This window comes from Macrosteles quadrilineatus, unplaced genomic scaffold (genome assembly GCF_028750875.1).
Source record: "Macrosteles quadrilineatus isolate MER2022 unplaced genomic scaffold, UCM_ALF_1.0 Scaffold_9__3_contigs__length_116548681, whole genome shotgun sequence".
NCBI lineage: Eukaryota > Metazoa > Arthropoda > Insecta > Hemiptera > Cicadellidae > Macrosteles > Macrosteles quadrilineatus.
This window is the reverse complement of record NW_026542602.1, coordinates 105,322,260-105,347,511: the sequence shown is the minus strand read 5'-3', so window position 1 is coordinate 105,347,511 and position 25,252 is coordinate 105,322,260. Positions and strand designations below refer to the sequence as shown.

The 25,252-nt window shown below is 34.6% G+C and overlaps 1 protein-coding gene across 1 annotated transcript in view; it reads left to right on the top strand.

Annotated features, from left to right (window-relative positions):
- The window catches only part of LOC129003011 (uncharacterized), a 70,469-nt gene that overhangs the window by 13,804 nt on the left and 31,413 nt on the right, over window positions 1-25,252 (top strand). The gene's annotated exons all lie outside the window — the stretch shown is intronic.

The following is a 25,252-nucleotide window of genomic DNA, read 5'->3' as shown; positions in this document are numbered from 1 at the left end:
GATCTGTTTATGACGATTAGATTACGACGGTATCTGCAATCCTTAAATGCTATGGAAAGGGAGGAAAACAGGTCTACGACATAGGAAGTGGTGAAGGAAGTAGTAAAGGCGAGCAGTCTGGAGTGTGGGAACTGTTTATGACGATTAAATTAAGGAATCTACAATCCTAAAATCTAATGGGAAGGGAGGAAAACAGGTCCATTACGTAGGAAATGGGGAAGGAAGTTGTAAGGCTAGCAGTGCAGAGTGTGGAAACCGTCTGTGGCATTTATGTATCTGCAATTCTAAAATAGTATAGGGAAGGAGGGCAAATAGGTCTACGACATAGGGAGTGGTGAAGGGAGTAGTAAGGGTGAGCAGTCTGGAGTGTGGGAACTGTTTATGACGATTAAATTAAGGAATCTACAATCCTATTATGATATGGGAAGGGAAAGAATCAGGTCCGCGACGTAGGAAGTGGTGAAGGAAGTAGTAAAGGCGAGCAGTCTGGAGTGTGGAAACTGTTTATGACGATTAGATTAAGGAATATACAATCTTAAAATGCTATGGGAATGGAGGGAAAACAAGGTAGGTAGTCAAGGGGAGCTGTCCGGAGTGTTGGAACTGTTTATGACGATTAGATTAAGGAATCTGCAATCCTAAAATGCTATGGGAAGGGAAGGGAAGAGGTCCACGACGTAGGAAGTGGTGAAGAAAGTAGTAAAGGCGAGCAGTCTGGAGTGTGAAAACGGTTTATGACGATTAGATTAAGGAATCTGCAATCCTAAAATCCTATGGGAAGGGATAGGAAGAGGTCCACGACGTAGGAAGTGGTGAAGGAAGTAGTAAAGGCGAGCGGTCTGGAGTGTAAAAACTGTTTATGACGATTAGATTAAGGAATCTGCAATCCTAAAATGCTATGGGAAGGGAGGGAAACAGGTTTACGACGTAGGAAGTGGTGATGGAAGTAATAAAGATGAGCAGTCTGGAGTGTGGGAACTGTTAATAACGATTAGATTAAGGTATCTACAATCCTAAAATGCTATGGGAATGGAGGGAATCAGGTCTGCGACGTAGGAAGTGGTGAAGGGAGTAGTAAAGGCGAGCAGTCTGGAGTGTGGAAACTGTTTATGACGATTAGATTAAGGAATCTACAATCCTAAAATCCTATGGGAAGGGATGGAAAGAGGTCTGCGACATAGGAAGTGGTGAAGGATGTAGTAAAGGTAAGCAGTCCGGAGCGTGGGAATTGTTAATAACGATTAGATCAAGTTATCTACAATCCTAAAATGCTATGGGAATGGAGGGAAACAGGTCCGCGACGTAGGAAGTGGTAAAGGTAGGTAGTCAAGGCGAGCTGTCCGGAGTGTTGGAACTGTTTATGACGATTAGATTAAGGAATCTGCAATCCTAAAATGCTATTGGAAGGAAAGGGAAGGGGTCCACGACGTAGGAAGTGGTGAAGGAAGTAGTAAAGGCGAGCAGTCTGGAGTGTGAAAACTGTTAATGACGATTAGATTAAGGAATCTACAATCCTTAAATGCAATGGGAATGGAGGGAAACAGGTCCGCGACGTAGGAAGTGGTGAAGGAAGTAGTAAAGGCGAGCAGTCTGGAGTGTGAAAACTGTTTATGACGATTAGATTAAGGAATCTGCAATCCTAAAATCGTATGTGAAGGGATAGGAAGAGGTCCACGACGTAGGAAGTGGTGAAGGAAGTAGTAAAGGCGAGCGGTCTGAAGTGTAAAAACTGTTTATGACGATTAGATTAAGGAATCTGCAATCCTAAAATGCTATGGGAAGGGAGGGAAACAGGTTCACGACGTAGGAAGAGGTGAAGGAAGTAGTAAAGGCAATCAGCCCGAAGTTTTGGAACTGTTAATGAATATTAGATTAGGGTATTTGCAATCCTAAAATTCCGTTGGAAGGGAGAGAAACAGGTCCGCGACATAGGAAGTGGTGAAGGAAGTAGTAATGCTAGCAGTTCAGAGTGTGGGAACTGTCTGTGGCATTTATGTATCTGCAATTCTAAAATGGTATAGGGAAGGAGGGCAAACAAGTCCACGACGTAGGGAGTGGTGAAGTAAGTAGTGAAGGTGAGCAGTGTGGAGATTGGGAGTTGATTAATGTATCTGCAATACTTTTCTGAGTAAACTAATATTTTCCCCCGAGCAAAGCTCGGTCCCCAGGTACTTAAATTAAATCATCTAAACTTTAGAAGCATGCCAGACGTAGCCCTTCGGAAATCAGCCTGTGGGGCAGAGCCCTTAGGAAATTCATCCATATCAATACTTTTCGGCAAATCTACATACTCTAAGCATCATTTTGATGTGCCATATGCCTATACCTTTATTTGGTAAATGGCCTTAACCGTTTACATAAAATTTGATTGTATCACTTTAATAATATAATAGATTATCTACAGCCACATCACACAACGTGATGTCCAGTACCTTCTTACTGTAGTTGGGTCAGAGAACTAACCTCGGATCACGTGTTGGTAAACGAAACTATGGTCTAAAAAGTGCAATTTGCAGTGAGTTGTTTGATAAATTACCCTAGCGTAGTTCTGAAATAAATCACTGTAACATGTTTTGGTGAACCTCAGATAAAAGTGACAGACAGTTCAGAGACGGTGAGTAATAGTGTAGACACTGGCATCTCAATTGTTTTACTTGCACGCGATACCAGACAAATAAATGAGACAAGTAAATACCTATGATGAATCAGATTTTTACAATATTAGAAATTAATAAATATATACAGAATGCTCCGTCATGCAGAATATCCGTCATGTTATACAGAATGCATTAAACAATCAAACTCCGGCAAATGGTTCTGTGAGTAAAAAAAATCAAGAATAGCGTCAGATATCCGTTATTTTGTATTTTGTACACCAACATTTTTTTCTTTAGATTGATTTAACCAATATTTATGAAACTTGGTTTAGTATGTATGTATGTTGAAGACACCTACGTTAAAAAATACCCCCGCCGCAGCAAACCTGCAGACTTAGCGAATTTCAATTTGCCTCATTGAATTTACACTAAAACGTCTCCTTAAATATATCACATTTATTCCCTATTTAAATAGAATTAGTTTAACAAACAGCTTAAATATCACGATTCTTTGTTGTGAAATAAGGCTGGATAAGAGTAAGCTAGATAACCTGATGTAATTAAGGTGTACCTCGTTTTGCCTTTACAACAAAACCCGGTGATATTTCAGCAATGTCTTATTAACTTCTTATAACTGCAGTTATCTCGCTGTTATGCTTGGAATTCGTTGATGAAAAGGATTATTTTCAGCACATTTAATGAATGGTAAATAGTTTTACAGTTAAATAAAACAAATAAATTAGGTTTAGGTTTGCAGTAGCAATGGCAAAACAATTTAACGATTGCTGTTGAAAACCTAAACATGATTAGTTTAAGTCGGCATTGAATGTGTGCAGTTGACCTATAGTTGATTTATTTTTTTAACGACTGATTTCCTTTACAGTCTGTTTTACGGACATTATTTTTAGTAGACATGACAATATTAACTATAAACCTTAGCTTAACGTAACGTAATAATAAATTTCACAGAAACACTGTAGCTTATGGTGAGTTCGAATCAATTCACAAAACTTGAGACCCAAATTGTGAATTTTTTAACACTTACTTTGAATTTATTAAACAGTCCAGATGGCTTACCATTGGTTAATTTTGATGTTTATTTTTTAAATTTTGATCAATATCTTCTACTGTATTTAGTACCAAAATTTTCATCGACGAATATAAAATTACGATTCTTAGTGATAACTTATTTAGTGACAAACCGAGTGTAGAATATGTCTAGGAAGTTTTTATTTTAATATTTTAATCCTTTATTTGTTAAAATTGAATCAACTATTCTTTTATAACACTCACACAATAATAACTTTTATTTACTTTTTACTAGTTGCTCTGCCCGTGCTTCGCTACGGGGTGAGAATGCAGAAAAGAATAATTTGGTTTTACTTTAAGATACTATACTTACCAGGAAACATATAGGCAAAGGCTCAATCGTACTTACTGATTATTTAAATGAATATCTCTTAATGTATACAGTACCATCATTTTATATAGTGTATATCATTTAAAATATATGCAAAAGTATAACTTATTGACCACATGTCACTAAGAAACAATTCTCCTTGTAAACAAATCAAATTAAATAGCAGAACAGCATTTCTGACAACAGCTGGAGTTTCATAACAATGTTTGTTTCCCATGTTAATCTTATGGAGAAATACGAAACTTTAAAGGGCCCCAGGACCTCACTCTCTAATTATTTCCCTATGAAAAAATTTTCCTGCACAACTTCACGTTACGCTCTTTCCAATGACACCAAAAACATGTCAATCGGTTCAGTAGTTTCGGAGGAGTAATTGTCACAAAAAATCTGCTTGCGTATTAAATAAGTACTAGTGGTCGTCCTGTGGTCGAAACTCGACCAAAAATAATTAATGTACAGACTTCTCTATTTTCTCCCCACACTGTAAATAAAACATGTGATTGGAATTTCTTCCATTTGTTTTGATTTTCTGTTTACATTTTTTTGTTATTTCGTCACCATCATGGCAACTCATATGGTCCATGTTAATTTTTTGAATTTTTCAGATTAATTTTTTGTACTTATTTGTTAGCCTATTTTAATTTTTAAAGGCATTCTGCACATCTACAGGAAAATATCTTTCCAACAGTATGCGTAGATTTTCCCTGCGATCCACACGAGCTGAGAAAAAAGGTTTTAAAGAAACATGCTTGCCTATTAATATATAGACGAGAGGTCGTCCAGTGGTCGAAACTCGACCAAAAATATGTAATGTACTCACTTATCTATTTTCACCCCACACTGTAAATAAAACATGTGATTGGAGTTTCCTCCATTTGTTTTGATTTTCTGTTTATATTTCGTAACCAGCATAGCAACGCATAAGATCCATGTTAATTTTTTCAAATTTTTAAACTCATTTTTTGTGCTTATCTTTGAGCCTATTTAAATTTATAAAGGGATTCTGCACACCTACAGGAAAATAGCTTTCCAACGGTATGCGTAGATTTTCCCTACGATTCACACGAGCTGAGAAAAAAGGTTTTAAAGAAACATGCTTGCCTATTAATATATAGATAGATAGATAGATAAAGATATCATAACAAAACTAGATATATAACATATGATTTTATAAAACAGGTAATAAGTAAATTGGATGATGTTGTAACTCCAACACACCCTCTCAACATCATGCTAGTAAAGTCCTAGGTAAAAGAGTGATCTTTTAAACACTTGCCCTAGAAGTGGCTTTGTTAAAAGGTCCGCTTGATTATTTTCACTTGGACAGTATTCCAGAAATACTTCGTTCTTACTTATCATTTCTCGGACGTAATGTTTTCGAATATCTAAATGTTTTATTCTAGCACTCATCTTTTCATTTTCAATAAACTTGATACAGCTCTGATTGTCTTCAAATATTACTGTAGGATTTTCTTGGGGGAAGCCCATATCTTTCAACAATAGTCTTAACCATACTACTTCTTGAGTGGCTAAGCTTGCGGCCATGAATTCAGCTTCTGTTGAAGAAAGAGTGACATTGGTCTGTTTTTTGCTAATCCAGTTTATAGTGCTGTTTCCTAACTTGTACATCATTCCGCTGATTGATTTTCTATCTGCTAAATCACCCCCCCCCCCAATCAGCATCTACATAGCATGACAATTTCAATTCTTTTTCCACCCCTAATTTTAATTTCTTGTCAATGGTACTTTTCAGATATCTTATTATTCGCTTTACAGCATTCCAATCACTTTGGGTGGGTTTTTCAACTCTTCTAGCTAGAATTCCAACAGCTGACAAAATATCCGGTCTTGATGTCACAGCAAGATAAAGAAGTGATCCTATTGCCTTCCTGTACATTTTGTTATCTGGCAGATCTGGTGACATAGCTGTTGAGTTGATAAATCCAACTTCCATTGGTATTCTTGCTGGTTTACTGTTTTCCAGTCCATGTCCAATTATGACTCTATTTATTTTTCTTCTTTGGTGGATGTAAAAGTCTCCCTCCATCTTATCAATTTCAACTCCTAAGTCTTTCATTTCAAAGCATTGTGTCAGTTTTTGAAATGTTTTCTTGACATTTTCAATTGATCCAACACACAAAATGTCATCAACATGAACCACTACATATGTATAATTTCCATCAGTATTACTCGTATATAAACAAGGGTCAGAATTGCTTTTTTCAAATCCTATGCTCATCATTGTTGTATTCAGTGTTTCATTCCAGGCCCGAGCTGCTTGTTTTAGCCCATAAATTGATTTCTTCAATTTATAAACTTTATCTTCATTATCAGATTTCACAAAACCTTCGGCCTGTTGCATATATATTTCTTCTTCTAACTTTCCATTTAAAAAGGCTGTTTTTACATCAAAATGATGCACAGTCAGATCTTTTGTCGCTGCTATGGTTAGTAAAATTCTTACTGTTGTTGAATTAACAACAGGAGCAAATATTTCATCATAGTCTTCTCCATATTTCTGTGAGTAACCTTTGGCTACTAAACGTGCCTTATAGCGCTCAACCATACCGTCATCTCCATACTTTGCTTTAAATATCCATTTACATCCAACTGCTGTTTTCTGTGGAGGTAAATCTACAAGTTCCCATGTATCATTTTTTAATAAGGCTTCCATTTCTTCTTGAGCTGCTACAACCCATTGTTTTTTCTCAGGTTCAGGCAATTTCTCCAATTGTTTCCAAGATTTTGGTTCAATCACATTTCCTTGAGCTATTAATGATAGTCTGTTAGGAGGAACACCTTTTGTTTTTCTTTCAGATTTTCTTACTTTCAAGTTAATATCATTATTCTGATGATCATCTCCATTATTATCCCCATCAATCATATATGGCTCGTCATGTTCAATCTCTTCCATTTCATTTGACATATGTTCTTTAGTTTCATTTGTTGATGTTTGCCTATCATCAAGTACATTTTTCTCATCAGTACCTTTTGGTTGATCAACTTGAACACTTCTTTGATTTTCTTCGACCTTTTCATGTCTTTGGAGTAAACTGTCTACAGGCAATACCCTAAAGCTCGAATTAGTATGATTTGCATCGACATGTGGAAAGGAAGATGTGTCAAAAACTACATCTCGAGTTGTAATGATTTTCCTATCTTCGGGTAACCACATCCTCCAGCCCTTTGATACATCTGAGTAACCAACAAATATCCCTTCTTTTGATCTTGATTGAAACTTGTCATTTGTCTTGTCTAGGATAAAACCTTTACAACCAAACTTTTTTAGATATGAAACATTTGGAATTTTCCTATACCATCTATGATATGGTAATACACCATCAATTGCATCTGATGGGCATCTATTCCTAACATGAGCTGCTGTTGCAACTGCCTCTGCCCAAAACGTTTGAGGAAGATTTGCTTCGATGAGCAAACATCTTGCCATGTCGTTTAATGTACGATTCATCCGTTCAGCCACTCCGTTTTGTTGAGGCGTTCCGCTACATGTTAATCTTCTCTGAATACCATTACAATTCAAAAATCCATCGAACTCTCTGTTAACATACTCTCCTCCATTGTCTGTTTGAAGATATTTAATTTTTCTTCCAGTAAAATTTTCTACTTTGTTCTTGTACTTTTTGAAAGAATCTAATGCATCACTTTTCTTCTTCAAAAAGTAAACTTCAACCCATCTTGAGCTATCATCAATAAAAGTAATGAAATATCGAGATTTTCCATGTGACTCAGTTTTCATTGGTCCACAGATGTCAGAGTGAATTAGGCCTATGTCCAACACTTCAGATGTTCTTTCACTTTTAGGAAAGGGTCTTTTTGTAAATTTTCCTTGAATACACACCTCGCATTGTGGAATAAGCTCTTTTGTGTTCACTTTAATACCTTTAACCATATTTAAATTGATTATTCTTTTCAAGTCTCCAAAGTTCAAGTGTCCAAAATGTTGGTGCCAAGACAATAGACTTGATTTTTCACAGCTTATATTCATTTCTTCACTACTCTCTTGTACGTAATAAAGTCCATTTAACCTATTCGCATGGATCTTTTGACAATTATTCTTTTGTATTCCCTGTCAGATGAATTTGAAAACTTTAGAATTGCTATTGAAACTAGAGATGCACTGCCTTCTCCTGAAACTTTAAAAATAAAGATCCTTTCACTTGCTTTAATTCGCTTGGGCTGATAGAGAGGATTATATCTGCCTTTGCCTTTGCATCAGTGATTAGCCAAGCAGTCATTCTTTCACCTTCTTCTAGAGGCCTTTTAATGGTTCCTAACACATACCCAAGTAAATCATTTTTAACTAAAATTGCTTCCATCTGCATTTTCCATGTGTCATAATTATTTCTGTTCAAAAGTTCAATGTGATTACTCATATTTCTTTCCATATTCCTCACTTAATTAAGTCTCATAATCTGTTAAAATTGAATCAACTATTCTTTTATAACGCTCACACAATAATAACTTTTATTTACTTTTTATATCATAACAAAACTAGATATATAACATATGATTTTATAAAACAGGTAATAAGTAAATTGGATGATGTTGTAACTCCAACATTATTGACATTCACATTTTCATTACTGGAACTCTATTGGCATTATATTTTATCTAGTGTCTGAAAAACTTGTAGGATGATGGACTAATTACATTTTATAAAGTTTTAAATGTTGTCCCTTATTAATTGTGCGCTGATGTAGACTACCTGTTTCTCTCCTGTTTTAGGGTAGATATTTATTTTACGATTTAGTTATAATCACAGTAGGATAAGCAAGCAATGCATACAATACAAGTATATCGTATTATTTTGTTAAAATAGATTGTTGTGTCGATTACAAAAGTGTCAAAGCTGGTTAATTAAAATAACAAGAAACGAAAAAAACAACAAAACGCCCTCTACATTAACCGGACGGAACTAACATAAGAATTATCTTCAGCTGATCCACAAGGGAGTAATAATTAATCTACCATCAACCATCAATAAAATTGTTTGCTATTTTTCCCTTGAGTATTATAAATACAGTAGATGGCAAAACACATTGTTTATCTATTCGTCCCTGTCAGGTCAGTTAGAAAAATGCATGCCAGAACACGCAAACCTTACCGAACATGAAACATCACAATAGATGTGACAGGCATACAGTAGGCCTATCACATACTCCTATACCTAGTGGATCGTCTATAAGCTATCTGAAAAGTATTCCCGTCCGCTTCATGAAGATGGAATTTCATTTTAATTTCTAATTTAATTTCCCTAATTTTAATTTCTTGTCAATGGTACTTTTCAGATATCTTATTATTCGCTTTACAGCATTCCAATCACTTTGGGTGGGTTTTTCAACTCTTCTAGCTAGAATTCCAACAGCTGACAAAATATCCGGTCTTGATGTCACAGCAAGATAAAGAAGTGATCCTATTGCCTTCCTGTACATTTTGTTATCTGGCAGATCTGGTGACATAGCTGTTGAGTTGATAAATCCAACTTCCATTGGTATTCTTGCTGGTTTACTGTTTTCCAGTCCATGTCCAATTATGACTCTATTTATTTTTCTTCTTTGGTGGATGTAAAAGTCTCCCTCCATCTTATCAATTTCAACTCCTAAGTAGTTGTGAACAACTCCTAAGTCTTTCATTTCAAAGCATTGTGTCAGTTTTTGAAATGTTTTCTTGACATTTTCAATTGATCCAACACACAAAATGTCATCAACATGAACCACTACATATGTATAATTTCCATCAGTATTACTCGTATATAAACAAGGGTCAGAATTGCTTTTTTCAAATCCTATGCTCATTATTGTTGTATTCAGTGTTTCATTCCAGGCCCGAGCTGCTTGTTTTAGCCCATAAATTGATTTCTTCAATTTATAAACTTTATCTTCATTATCAGATTTCACAAAACCTTCGGCCTGTTGCATATATATTTCTTCTTCTAACTTTCCATTTAAAAAGGCTGTTTTTACATCAAAATGATGCACAGTCAGATCTTTTGTCGCTGCTATGGTTAGTAAAATTCTTACTGTTGTTGAATTAACAACAGGAGCAAATATTTCATCATAGTCTTCTCCATATTTCTGTGAGTAACCTTTGGCTACTAAACGTGCCTTATAGCGCTCAACCATACCGTCATCTCCATACTTTGCTTTAAATATCCATTTACATCCAACTGCTGTTTTCTGTGGAGGTAAATCTACAAGTTCCCATGTATCATTTTTTAATAAGGCTTCCATTTCTTCTTGAGCTGCTACAACCCATTGTTTTTTCTCAGGTTCAGGCAATTTCTCCAATTGTTTCCAAGATTTTGGTTCAATCACATTTCCTTGAGCTATTAATGATAGTCTGTTAGGAGGAACACCTTTTGTTTTTCTTTCAGATTTTCTTACTTTCAAGTTAATATCATTATTCTGATGATCATCTCCATTATTATCCCCATCAATCATATATGGCTCGTCATGTTCAATCTCTTCCATTTCATTTGACATATGTTCTTTAGTTTCATTTGTTGATGTTTGCCTATCATCAAGTACATTTTTCTCATCAGTACCTTTTGGTTGATCAACTTGAACACTTCTTTGATTTTCTTCGACCTTTTCATGTCTTTGGAGTAAACTGTCTACAGGCAATACCCTAAAGCTCGAATTAGTATGATTTGCATCGACATGTGGAAAGGAAGATGTGTCAAAAACTACATCTCGAGTTGTAATGATTTTCCTATCTTCGGGTAACCACATCCTCCAGCCCTTTGATACATCTGAGTAACCAACAAATATCCCTTCTTTTGATCTTGATTGAAACTTGTCATTTGTCTTGTCTAGGATAAAACCTTTACAACCAAACTTTTTTAGATATGAAACATTTGGAATTTTCCTATACCATCTATGATATCGATGGTTAGAAGCACACATGTAGTATGTCCATTTTTTTGTAAAATGAGATACCGCTACCACTGAATTGGTGGAGTCTTCATCTTTACAACTGCACACTCGTTATATCTCCAATATAACCCAAAAATTTTAAATAAATAACAAAAGAAAATACAGAGTCTTGAGTATTGACTCATTATAAAGTGCACACCTGTGTTATGTCCTTAAGTTTTACAGAGTAATAGTAGCTTTATTACTGGGTATCTTGGTTTGTGTGCACACACATCTTATGTCCGGACGTAAAACTCTTGTGCAGAAGAATATGTTGTTGTGTTGCTCACAGGGTATTACACAACTGGACATGGAACTGTTGTGCAGTAAGATTTTATTCCTCTGTGGTCAAGCAGCTGATTGTAAGTACATGCCAGATTTATTTTTATGCACACATGCCACATGTCCGGGACATAAAACTGTTGTGCAGAATACGCTTGTACTTTAATTCCAACAGTTCGTTAAACATCTGGACATGGAACTGTTATGCAATAAGATTTTATTCTTCTATGTTGGCTTTATCAGTTTTTAAAGAAAGGATTGTTTAAAAATGGATCCTAAAAGTCGAGGATTGAAAATGTTGGAGATTTTAAAGCAGAAAACAGATGGAAATGCTCATCACAAACTATTTACAAAGGTGGAAAATATTTCAGCTTTGCTATGCTCCCCTACAGGTAAGCCAGAAGTGCTAAAAAGAAACACAGAAATGTATGTCAAAAGTTCCTTTGTGCCTTATTTCAGATAAGCACTCAAATAATTTAACTGGCTTTGGAAAAAACATCTTCAAGTAGAGTATTTTTATGAGAAGATGGTAGGAAAGGCAGGCCCGTTCCAAATGCTTCAAAGCCTGAGGAAATAGAACATGTTAAAAAAACACATAGACAGGATGCAAGGATCCAAGGATGGAGTCGCACTATTGTAGGAAGGACTAAAAAAAACTCTGTCTCTCTCCAGAGTTAAATGTTTCCGAACTTTACAGATAGTATGTGACGAGTTTGCACAAAGGAAAACGTAAATCCTGTAAAAAATGGCGTGTTTCATTCAGTTTTCAAATCCTATGATCCTCCCCTGACAACATTTGTCCCTAAAAAAGATCGATGTTCCAAATGTAACCAGTATTGTGCTTCAGTATCGGGCTGCTGAAGATAAAACTAAATTTGGTGAGAACTACGGAACACATGCAAGGCGAAAAACAGAAGCAATGGACATGAAGAAGAAAGACATGAACTCTAAAGAAAAAGATCAAGTAACAGCTACTTTTGATTTACAAGCTGTGTTGATGGTACCATTTACTGGGGACTGTAAAATTTACTATAAACGGAAACTTTCTGTTTACAATTTCACAATTTTAGATTCTAATTCAGATGGATTCTGTCATGTATGGGACAAGAGGATTGGAATGAATGGTTCAAGTGAAATCCGTACAGGCCTTATCATATACATGAAAAACCTACCTACTCATGTCAAACATGTTACAACCTATTCTGACACATGTGGAGGGCAAAACAGAAATCAGTTCATAGGCTCTGCAATGTTGTATATTGTAAATAAGACAAACATTGAAAGAAAATGTGGATATGAAGTACATGGAACCTGGCCACACGTACTTTGAAGCAGATTCCATGCACTCTACAATTGAGAGAGCACGTAAACACAAAAAGATTTACACGACTGAGGAATGGGGTGTACTTCTTGAGATGTCTAGGAAAAAACCCAAGCCTTACAATGTTAAAATTCGAAAATATACTGTAATGACATTTATGATCTAACAAGCCTAGGCAAACTTGCCATCCAAAATAGGACAATCAATATCAAAAGAAAAACAGTTAATTGGTTGAAATTGAAATGGCTTAAGTTTGACAATTAATTGATTAAAATAAATTAAATTGATTGTAAATTAATCAGTAAATTAATTGATTACTGATTGATTGGTTATAAAATATAAATTCAAAATTATTTTTTAACTTTCATGCTAAAATAAATGTCATAATTATTCTGCAATGAATTGTGTAAAACTGGCAAACCAGCCCTTTAATCTCTACGAGAGCACGCCCCGTGGTCGAAAAATCGACCAAAAGTACCTATGTTTTGTGCAAACTTCTCTATTTTCACCCCACACTGCTAAATAAAACATGTGATTGGAATGTCTTCCATTTGTTTTGATTTTCTGTTTATATTTTGTTGTTATTTCGTCATCACCATAGCAACCCATAAAACCCATGTTAATTTTTTAAAATTTCAAATTCATTTTTTGTGCTTATTTTTGTGCCTATTTAGTTTATAAAGGGATTCTGCACACCTACAGGAAAATAGCTTTCTAACTGTATGCGTAGATTTTCTGTACGATACACACGAGCTGAGAAAAAAGGTTTTAAAGAAACATGCTTGCCTATTAATATATAGATATAGATTTAATATTACGTTTTTTTTCTACTGTTTTTAGTCACATGTTTTATTTTTACTAACAGGGTACTTGCTATTACAGTAATGATTAGTAATTGAAAGTGTCATATGGTAAAATAGAAGTCTTGTTTACGTTCAATAAAAAACATGAGTTATCCTAACTATTAATTTTAAACAATCTCTTTTTAGACACTTTGTGTTATGCACAGATGTTTTATGTCCGTGGTTCCAGGTTTTGCTTAGTGCACAAGAGTTACATGTCCGACTTCTTCCAAAATATAATTTAATTTCTCTCAAAATAGACTAAATAACGGTAAACAACTACTTAAAACATAAAATATATTAAATAGGCATTCATATTTTACCCTAGTATTTTAAGTACAATTAAGGATTTTAAAATAATGTTAGAAACAAAACTTCTTTTTGCGTTTCCCGAAAGTTTGGTAAAACGGACATATCATACGTGTGTTTCTAACCATCGATATGGTAATACACCATCAATTGCATCTGATGGGCATCTATTCCTAACATGAGCTGCTGTTGCAACTGCCTCTGCCCAAAACGTTTGAGGAAGATTTGCTTCAATGAGCAAACATCTTGCCATGTCGTTTAATGTACGATTCATCCGTTCAGCCACTCCGTTTTGTTGAGGCGTTCCGCTACATGTTAATCTTCTCTGAATACCATTACAATTCAAAAATCCATCGAACTCTCTGTTAACATACTCTCCTCCATTGTCTGTTTGAAGATATTTAATTTTTCTTCCAGTAAAATTTTCTACTTTGTTCTTGTACTTTTTGAAAGAATCTAATGCATCACTTTTCTTCTTCAAAAAGTAAACTTCAACCCATCTTGAGCAATCATCAATAAAAGTAATGAAATATCGAGATTTTCCATGTGACTCAGTTTTCATTGGTCCACAGATGTCAGAGTGAATTAGGCCTATGTCCAACACTTCAGATGTTCTTTCACTTTTAGGAAAGGGTCTTTTTGTAAATTTTCCTTGAATACACACCTCGCATTGTGGAATAAGCTCTTTTGTGTTCACTTTAATACCTTTAACCATATTTAAATTGATTATTCTTTTCAAGTCTCCAAAGTTCAAGTGTCCAAAATGTTGGTGCCAAGACAATAGACTTGATTTTTCACAGCTTATATTCATTTCTTCACTACTCTCTTGTACGTAATAAAGTCCATTTAACCTATTCGCATGGATCTTTTGACAATTATTCTTTTGTATTCCCTGTCAGATGAATTTGAAAACTTTAGAATTGCTATTGAAACTAGAGATGCACTGCCTTCTCCTGAAACTTTAAAAATAAAGATCCTTTCACTTGCTTTAATTCGCTTGGGCTGATAGAGAGGATTATATCTGCCTTTGCCTTTGCATCAGTGATTAGCCAAGCAGTCATTCTTTCACCTTCTTCTAGAGGCCTTTTAATGGTTCCTAACACATACCCAAGTAAATCATTTTTAACTAAAATTGCTTCCATCTGCATTTTCCATGTGTCATAATTATTTCTGTTCAAAAGTTCAATGTGATTACTCATATTTCTTTCCATATTCCTCACTTAATTAAGTCTCATAATCTGTTAAAATTGAATCAACTATTCTTTTATAACGCTCACACAATAATAACTTTTATTTACTTTTTATATCATAACAAAACTAGATATATAACATATGATTTTATAAAACAGGTAATAAGTAAATTGGATGATGTTGTAACTCCAACATTATTGACATTCACATTTTCATTACTGGAACTCTATTGGCATTATATTTTATCTAGTGTCTGAAAAACTTGTAGGATGATGGACTAATTACATTTTATAAAGTTTTAAATGTTGTCCCTTATTAATTGTGCGCTGATGTAGACTACCTGTTTCTCTCCTGTTTTAGGGTAGATATTTATTTTACGATTTAGTTATAATCACAGTAGGATAAGCAAGCAATGCATACAATACAAGTATATCGTATTATTTTGTTAAAATAGATTGTTGTGTCGATTACAAAAGTGTCAAAGCTGGTTAATTAAAATAACAAGAAACGAAAAAAACAACAAAACGCCCTCTACATTAACCGGACGGAACTAACATAAGAATTATCTTCAGCTGATCCACAAGGGAGTAATAATTAATCTACCATCAACCATCAATAAAATTGTTTGCTATTTTTCCCTTGAGTATTATAAATACAGTAGATGGCAAAACACATTGTTTATCTACTCGTCCCTGTCAGGTCAGTTAGAAAAATGCATGCCAGAACACGCAAACCTTACCGAACATGAAACATCACAATAGATGTGACAGGCATACAGTAGGCCTATCACATACTCCTATACCTAGTGGATCGTCTATAAGCTATCTGAAAAGTATTCCCGTCCGCTTCATGAAGATGGAATTTTTGTTTAGATTTTCAGTGTTCTGTAATTTTTACTTATTGAAACCATTTAAACCAATTTAAAAAATATAATTAAAAAATAGCTAACCAGAGGGTAGGTTTTATAGCCAAACTGTAAAGCAAATTTGGAAAAATCTCCCTAAAATTAAAGAGAATCATTTATTTGACAACAGTGCATTCTGAAACAATTCCGAACATGAAACGAAACCAAGCAGGCTTCGGATGTATTAACATGAGATACATTGTGGTATCCATCACTAAGTTAATAATTTTTTTCTCTATCGCTATCCATAATTTCATGGAGTAATTTGTCAACCGGCCTTTTAAAAACTAGTTCTCCTTTGAAAGAGTGTTCGGTTCCATTTCGTACCTTGAAGTTCAAGACTGGCTCGATACACAGTATACAAGTGCTTAGTCTATGATACAAGCCTGTATCCCACAGTCTGATGTTTCAAAGCCCCGGCATTGTTTAGACCCAAATTAGTACCCCATCCCCAATGAGGGTCCAATCCCCCACCCCTCGGTTGAAGCTATTACGTTAATCAGGCAATACCCAGCATGGCTTCAACCCTTCATGATCCAACGTTGGGGAAGTATGCAGTTTCATTTGCAAATACCCATATGAAGTACTAAATACCTATGTTACTCATAAATATAGTTTATTGTAGTTTTAGGCTATTGGTTTTAATATATTAAGAGTAAGTGAACAATGTGAGGAGATGTACAGTGAAATTCATTTCAAGGCTGTAATTTTTTTTAAAGGTTTAATACGTTTTAATTACTGGTTATCTGAATGGATATATTGTTCTTTTAGTAATCAGAAGAGGTGGGTAAAGAATCACGATTGTGGTGGGTTCAAGTATTCGTGGTATTTACGGGGGGTAGCGGATTTTTATCCCCCTGGAATTTTACCCCCTGGGCAAACGTGACATCACAAACCAGGGGGTAAAATTCCGGCCGCGAACTTTTGAGTTTCGCGATATAAGCTCGATGGATTAAACGCTGAATTAAACATATATTTTTACGGTTGTGAATTTAATCAGAACACATCAAATTATAAAAACCTAGAGTGTACGGCCCGGATTTTTACCCCCGGAATTTTACCCCCGGATTTTTACCCCCCGGAATTTTACCCCCGGAATTTTACTCCCTGGCCAGATAGATATATAAATTAGTGAGAATGATTAATTATCTTCATTCTGTTTTAATTTTATAGTAAAAATTTTATTATTAAGTAGCCTACTGTATATTACTGTAATTTATTTGTAACATTCACTAATCGAACAAGTTTGTAATTTTAATTTATAGATTCTAGTATTAGGATTCGATTTTGGAAGCCAACAGTTGGTTAATATGACGTATAAACAATCAACTTAATGATAATTGTTTCAAACATTTCTTTACAAAATAAATAAATAAAGTTAGGCTACTAAATAATTAAATGTTTACAATTAATTAAAAACAGAAATAAGAAAATCAATCATTAAATTTCTAAAATCGGCCAGGGGGTAAAATTCCGGGGGGTAAAAATCTGGGGGTAAAAATCCGGGGGTAAAATTCCGGGGGGTAAAATTCCGGGAGTAAAAATCCGGCCCGTACATCTTTAGTTGTCTAAACGCTGGTTATATGGACAGGGGGTAAAATTCCGGGTTTTATCGCTAATCTAATTAATCACGCTCTGGCTATTTTCATTAGACTTCCAAATCCGCGGGGGTAAAATTCCGGCCGCGAACAAACTTTTTCCTACGTTCCTACGTCATAGTGACGTCAGCTGTGCCCAGGGGGATAAAATTCCGGCGACCCATTGCTGCGATCTCGGTATTTTACGATGTCATCGTGATTGCAACATTAACATTAAACATTAGCAAAGCATTAAGCATCTTTTGTTGTTTATGAATGCTGCTGAAATCGCGTGTTCAATGTTTCGATCTTCGGTTTAGAATCGCCACTAAAATGTAACTTAGCCACCAATAGGTCCATCCCCTTTTGGTACCGAATTACGGCCGTTACGTCATTTCGACGTCGGTTTTCGGTACCGTTATCTTTCCTAAGAACGGTGGTACCAAGAATCACGGTTAGGTACCGATGCATCACTATTTACAACTTAGTGATCATTGGTGTTACACATTTGATCAACACAAACTAAATTTAATGGTTTTCTTGCTGTAAAGGACTTTCGTTTTCAGGGGTTGTATGACTTTAACTTAGGGAAATAAAAAAATATATAAAATACATTAGCTTCTTTTTCAGCACCATACATGTTATTAAATTACCTGAATGTACAATACATATATCTAATAACACTTGTGATAATATATTACACTCATACTGTTTACTCACAAGACGGCATTGGGTCTGATGATGAGTGTCCAATCGAAATGGATCACCACTTACCATCTTTTATAAGTATTTACCTTCTTGTGAGTCAACAGTATAGGTGTAAATATATTATTACATTGTTATTAGACTTATTTTTTGCACTTTCAGAAAAAAATTGTATGCGGGTAAATAGAAATATATTATAGTTTGGTATTTTGACCAAAGTCAAAACCACGATAAATTTGGGAAAAGATTGTTTTACTAGTATTTACATCGGCCAGGCAGACATGTTGTTGCTAGGCAACCACATTCAGGTGTTGTTTGATACCTCTAACGTCACGGTGGATAATGAAAGCCTCCAAAGTCAAATTAAGGATGATAGTGTACCTGTTGCTCGAATTCGAGCAATTGCGAAGCATTACAGGCGACTCAAAGACTCACGATCTACACAACAGTTAGATATACCCTAATCAAAATCTTTTGTAAATATCTTATCTTTTTTCAAAAAGCTGATCTTGTTTTTTTAGTGTTTTTAGTGTAAAAAAACATTATTTCTATTTCTTTTACTTGGTTGTGTTCTATGACATTTTCTATGTTTCCATTGTTCGCAAATCGGTTATTTCAATGATTGCTCAAGAAATGTAGCACAGTGTTAATTCAGTTTTACTTTTAGCCTATATCAAATTGTCCAGGATTTCTCACTCTTTTCCATTGTAATAATTACACCAACCCAAGTTTCGTCTTGGGCAGAAACCAACCCATACAATAGATATAAGTTAACTCCATAAGAAATAATTTTAAAAGTTACTGCAATATTAGGATTTTTCACTGATTTGGTAATAGAACATTATATTGCAAAACATGACACGATGCAGAAGAAAATCAATTTTAAAATCAGAAAAATCCATTACAAATACTGTACTTCATTTTGACAAACTCATTAAATCACAATTTAAATATTAACAGCTGTTGCATTAAAAAGTAGTGTAGAATTATGCATATGGTTGTAATGTAAACAAATCTGAAGAGGCAACTTTAAAGGCTACTGGGGCAGAGCCCCAAGGGAATTTACCTCTTTCCCCTTTTGATGGCTCATCTACATACCAAGACCTTTCTTTAGAGACCCCTACCAAGTTCCTACGCCCAGTCGTTCTCTCAAATTAGCTGTGACAAAAACCCCGTTTTCCTCCATAAGAATAACATAGGATGGGAATTTAAATGCCACGGGGGCAGAGCCCCAAGGAAATTCACCATGTTTTTCTTTTGATGGCTCATCTACAGACCAAGACCTTTCTTTAGACACCTCTACCGAGTTTCTACGCCCAGCCGTTCTCTCAAAATAGCTGTGACAAAGAAAAACAGTTTCAAATTAATATATAGATAATTTTAATTTATCTCCCTTTACTCAGCATCTAATACAGATTTACTTGATGTTGGTAAAATCTTAGGGATAAATTTCCGTGATTAAATCCTCTAGTAATTTAGTAGAAGGCAATTTTAAGCAAACTGCTTTAATTGGTAGGAAAGAAATGATCAACCGAATTCAAACAGAAAAAGTAAAAACCACGTAAAAACTAATATGATTTTGTTTGTATCGTATTTTTATCTGCTGTCTTTAGAGAGAGTAAAAGTCGAACAATGAGTTTAAATGACTAGAGAGGAGAAGAATTCTTTGCGAGTAGCAATAAACTTAAGCAAAATGTTAAAATGTATTTTATTTTTGTTTAATTGCATGCTTTTACATTACAGAGTTGTTATTATTTCAGAGATCAAATGTCAAATGTATGGTTTTTGTAATAAAATGTTTTTCGTAAATTATATAATGTTTGTTCATATAACTTATTGTTTTATTTTAACTATTAAACTGAATTAACTACAACCGAGCAAGGCTCGGTCCCCGGTACTTGTCATAAATTGTCATAACTAATTGCCACATATCTATTTAAATAACAGTACTTTAATAAGTACTTTGGTTTGCTGCTAGAGGGTAAAGTGAGCTTTTATTGAAATGTACCATGTGGTTTTAATTAATTGTATTGTTTATTCTTGTAAACAAGCAATGCAATTTATGCAACATTGTGTTGCATTAATGTCATGCTGCATGTGAATTGATTCAGATTACAAAATAAAACTAACTACAGACAGAAAATCTAAAAATTAAATATAAGAGCAATTTATTTTTTAGTATATACCTTCATCGATTCATACGAATAATAAAAATTATCACGACATTGGGCTATACAATTAATGCAATACAACTCAACAAAATATTAGGTTAGTACACAATACAGTTTATAATATTCGTTAATAAACTGCATCTGTTAATTCGTTAGGGATGCAACCACTTAGTCTTGAAAACTATGATTTGAACTAGCATTGGTTAGTAAAATTGAATATTGATTTATTCCAGGAACGGGATGCCTTTAACACTAAACGAATTTTGAAAAGTGTGTTGTGTCGTTTGGAGTGAAAATATTGCAGCTGTAAATAATGTTGAAACAATATTGAAAATAATGAGAAAATGGATATTTTTGGCACGCTTCCCAAACAGTTGTTTATAATGGTGAATAGAACGTGGCTGGTACTTAAGTACCACTTTAGTTCCATCCCCATTCCATTATATAGTGATATAAATATCTAGTCTATATCTCTATCATACATGTAGTTCGAAATTCAAAACTACATTTCCGAAAGTATAGGATTTGTTTTTTAAATAGGTATATAAAATGTAAAAATAACTTTAACACAATACATTTTTGATTATAATATAAACTAGACGCCAAATACCCGCGAAAAGTATTTGTGGATTTAAAATATTTGGGCTTACTCATTGGAATCATGTGGAATTGTTTGTACAAAAATATACAAACAACCGACTATACAACATTTTGTTGATACATCAGATGAAACCCGTGCTACGAAACGAACACGATTCTGTAAAAAAGTTATTATTCTGGCTCTACGTCTTTCGGAAACATTGTATAAACGTATACAATCCACAATAAAATAATTACATAAAGTGATGAAATGCTGGACTGTTGAAAACAAACACCAACCGCACACGATTGTGTAGCTGCGTCTTTTTTAGACTTTGTGTTCAAAATGTTGAAAACCTCCCTTGAAAGAATTACTCAAAGTGATGAGACGCCAGGTTTCACAGCCAAAAGGCTGGTAAAAGGTTTGGTAAATCGTGTTGGAATGAAGGGCTTAAAATCTTTATATCTCTTTCCTTGGAGTGGCAAAATGCAACTGCAAGTTTTACCTCTTAAAAGGCGTACTCTTGCGTGGCTGTTTTCTTCGAAAACTGAAAACAACGTATTTAACTTCGTTAAACCGAGGTGTATTGAATTAACAAGTTATTTTCAAGGGAATATTCTATTTAATTTTTATGATTATTTTTTGCAGCTATGCAATCTAAAATATTCAACTGTAAATCGTTCAATATTCACATTGACGCGACAATGAAATAGATTTTTTGTGAAGATTGTTGTCCGTACCTGTGACCGTACCACGGAAAATGTGTTTAGTCCCTTGCTAACCAACTTACCCATAGCTTCTATTATAAATACTTGACTACAATGTCAAATGATTGCATTTCAAACCTCAATTTTCAGCTTATTTGATTCTAAATGCTTTACCTTTTTGTGAAAATTCATTTATTTTTTGATAAATGGCTAAATAAATACAAACTTCATCGTTTTCTGCATATACAATATTATATTTCATCACTAGGGTCTTCATTAGAAAACTACAACCGCTCAAAGAAGTAAGTTGAATGTGAGATTTGATTCAGTCAATATTGATGACTCCCAAACGGAAAGTATCAGGAAAAGGAAATGGACGAGAGGGAGAGAATAAATACATCGTTGATTTATTTGAAACTTCTGACTTTTTTAGAGAAGGTTATTAGAATAATATAATTAATTTGATAAAGCAATATTAAAATGTATCGCTTATACAAGAACAATAACAGCAGGCTTAGTTCATCACGAAGTTAATTTGGGTTTTTAGAGTTGATTAAAATTCCGTATTTTTGAGTTGGTTCGGTCTAGTAAACCTACAAGGGTTTAGTTAGGAAGTATAGTTTGTGGTTTGTCTGACAGGGCTTCTAGACTGGAGGCTCGGGCTCAAGTCCAGCCAATCGCCAACTTTTATGTATGGTTATGCCATAACTGGTGCTAGGACCAAATTAAGCTTAAAGCCCATCTATCTTGTATGTTAGAAAATAAACATACAACACATCCCCTATCTAGTAGTTTTTTCAACGTTTTATAAGGGTCGAAGTACCCTCTCTGTATTTAGGGAAAAATAACAAATATGCAATAAAATTCTTCCTTATGGTGTAATATACCTCCATCAACATTATTCTTTGGGTCATTGCTGTAAAATGCCAGATTTGTAAGAAATTTAATCATTTTCTTTAATAATTTGTCATATTACAGTTTTTATTAACACTTGCTATGTCCATAATACTTATAATATCGTATTTCATTACCTGAAAACCTGTTTTAACTATTTATACCAGTTCCTCTCAGTGGAGTATTGAACAAATACAGTTACAATTTCGATTCAGATATTCTGCCGCCAATCAATGTCCAACAATAGGCTCGTGCTGCTGAAATGTAGCTTCGTTGTGGGAAACCCTGCAGCGAACTTCTTGAGTTATCGAAATCTTCACGTCCTACAATACACAATCAGTATCCATAGCACTTCAATAGAATTGTTTTATTGTTACCGTTGCCTAGCAACTATTTATTATTATTTTTTGTGATTCCTAAAATTTAGTTTCTTCACATAACCTTAAAGTTGTAGCTGTGTTGACTGTTAGTGTACATTATTATTGTGTTGAATAGTGGTAATAGGGTATAGTGTGGTGAAAAATAGCGTTCGTACCACGGGCCGAAATGGTTTTGCAGCTCTCGATCGATTTAAAATTCTCGACTTCGTCTCGAACTTAAAAACTATCTCGAGCCGGCAAAACCTCATTTTCTTCCCTAGGTACGAAATATACTATTACGCTTTTACATAACATAAGGGTGGTAAGTGTAGTAATTTTGTTTAGGCCTATAAATAGGCCTAAATAAGAAGTCCTCTGAAATATCACCACTAAACAAAAGCATAAATACAAAGTTGTGAAATGGGTTTGAAGGAAGAATGCAAGACGCCTTTTGTGTTTTTTTACTGTTCAAGAGTAGTTGGGCACAATTTTTAACATCAAAAAGCTGCTGACTTGCTTTTTGAATATTTCGTTTTCTGAAGAGCATTCTTAAAAAAGAATCAGCTATCTGATTAGAAGGTGTGTACTAAAACGTAACCATAGTTAGCATAGGTACTATAAGACGTATGAATTACTTAAAATGTTACTCGGCGTTTTAGCGATGCTAGATGCATTTAAATTTGTAATTTTTTTCTCCGTAACCATTACATGCATAACAATTCGGTAGCTAATTAATTAGTTTTTTAAACTTCTAAGTCATTACTTGGGTGAATTTTATAATACAGTATTGCCAATAACTATACTGTATATCATTGCAAATGGCATTGCCCTGGTATATGCGTACCTCATGGACATAAGTGACAATGTTACACTTTCGAACCATCAAAAAGTTGAATGACTTTTCACTTTTCTCGAAACGAAACCTGCCATCTGATTATCAGGCGAGCGCCTACAACCTCTCAGCTACCGAACTATAACTTGAAAAAATTTAGGTAAATTAAGGACTATTAAAGAACTAACGAGCTATCGTTAAAGAGCTAATAAAATTGGGCAGCACTCAGCACAAATAGTAAAACACCTGTATTTTACAGCAACGTGAATGTCTTCGTAATGACTACAGTACAGTCAATAAGGAAGCATATGTTTTCACAGTCAAACTGATTGTACTAAAAGCCACCTGGGACTACGCCCTCGCTCCATCATGTCCCTTTTTATTTCCCCCATTTCCCGTTCCTCCCCCACGTTTGCACCCCTGCGGTGGCGAGGGTTGCCCAGAGGGTGACAACAGTTGCCAACACTGATAACTATTGCCCAATAAGCTTCCGTCAACAGGCAAGTCTTGAGTGCTTTCCCAGGTTACCGCTCAAGTGTTTAAATAAATCGTGTATGGTTTGTCTCGATGTTGAAAATACGAAGAAGAATCATGTAAAAAAACTTAGGCAACTTTTTTATATTATAAATTGTTTACACATGTAAATTTGTTCTTTAACTGTATGAATGAAACAACTGGTCACTACCCCAGTGCATTGCAACATTCTTTATTAGCCTAATATAATAAAGAAAGCTTAGACAAACCCCGTTAATACTACTAATAATTAATTATGGGGAATGAGCTGGACTAGTGGTAGAGCGCATGACTTCGGTCCTTGAATCCCATGTTAAAAATGTTTAACTTAAAATCCTACCAATTATAACAATCAATTTCATCTAAGTGTTAATGCCACAACCCTCTAGGCCCAACCTGAAGTAATGTGTAAAGTGTTTCCCGGGTAGAGCCTACGCCTTAGGATATGAACGGGGAACGGGGGACATAAAAAAATCACACTGACATATATTTGATGTTATAACTTCCAGAACCATCGCTGATATTTACAAGAAACCCCCCAAAAACAGATGTTTGGGGTAGAAAAATCAACTCCGGTAGACCGGTACACGTTTCTTCGACGTTTAATAAGAATCGAAATTCCCTGCATTGCGTTACGTAAAAGTTTGGTGAGAGATTTCACCAATAACATCAACAGAATTTCTAGCATTCTCCTGCTGCCCCGAATCCTATATTATTCATTGGGTTGGTAGGTTATTCTAGCTAAGGAAACAACTTGACTTAGCCATTAACAAATTCACTTACAAAAAACCACAACATTTCATTCTATACCACCACCTTCACTCCGGATACAAATTTCCATTCGCCATAAAATGTGCAACTGTTGGGGTTAGTAGTGATTAAACCCCACAAAAAATATCAGAATGATTACAGTGAAAAATTAACTTAAGCCTTCCGTTGTGGAATACCGTATTTATTTTTAAAACACACTGCCTTCATTGTAACCCTCATACTATTTCGTTTGGATTCGTTTGGATTTAGTGATTGTCTAGATGTTCATTATTTATAGAACATTACTGACAAAACCACCATGTTATCAAGAAAAACTTATATTTTTAACTGCACAATACTTGA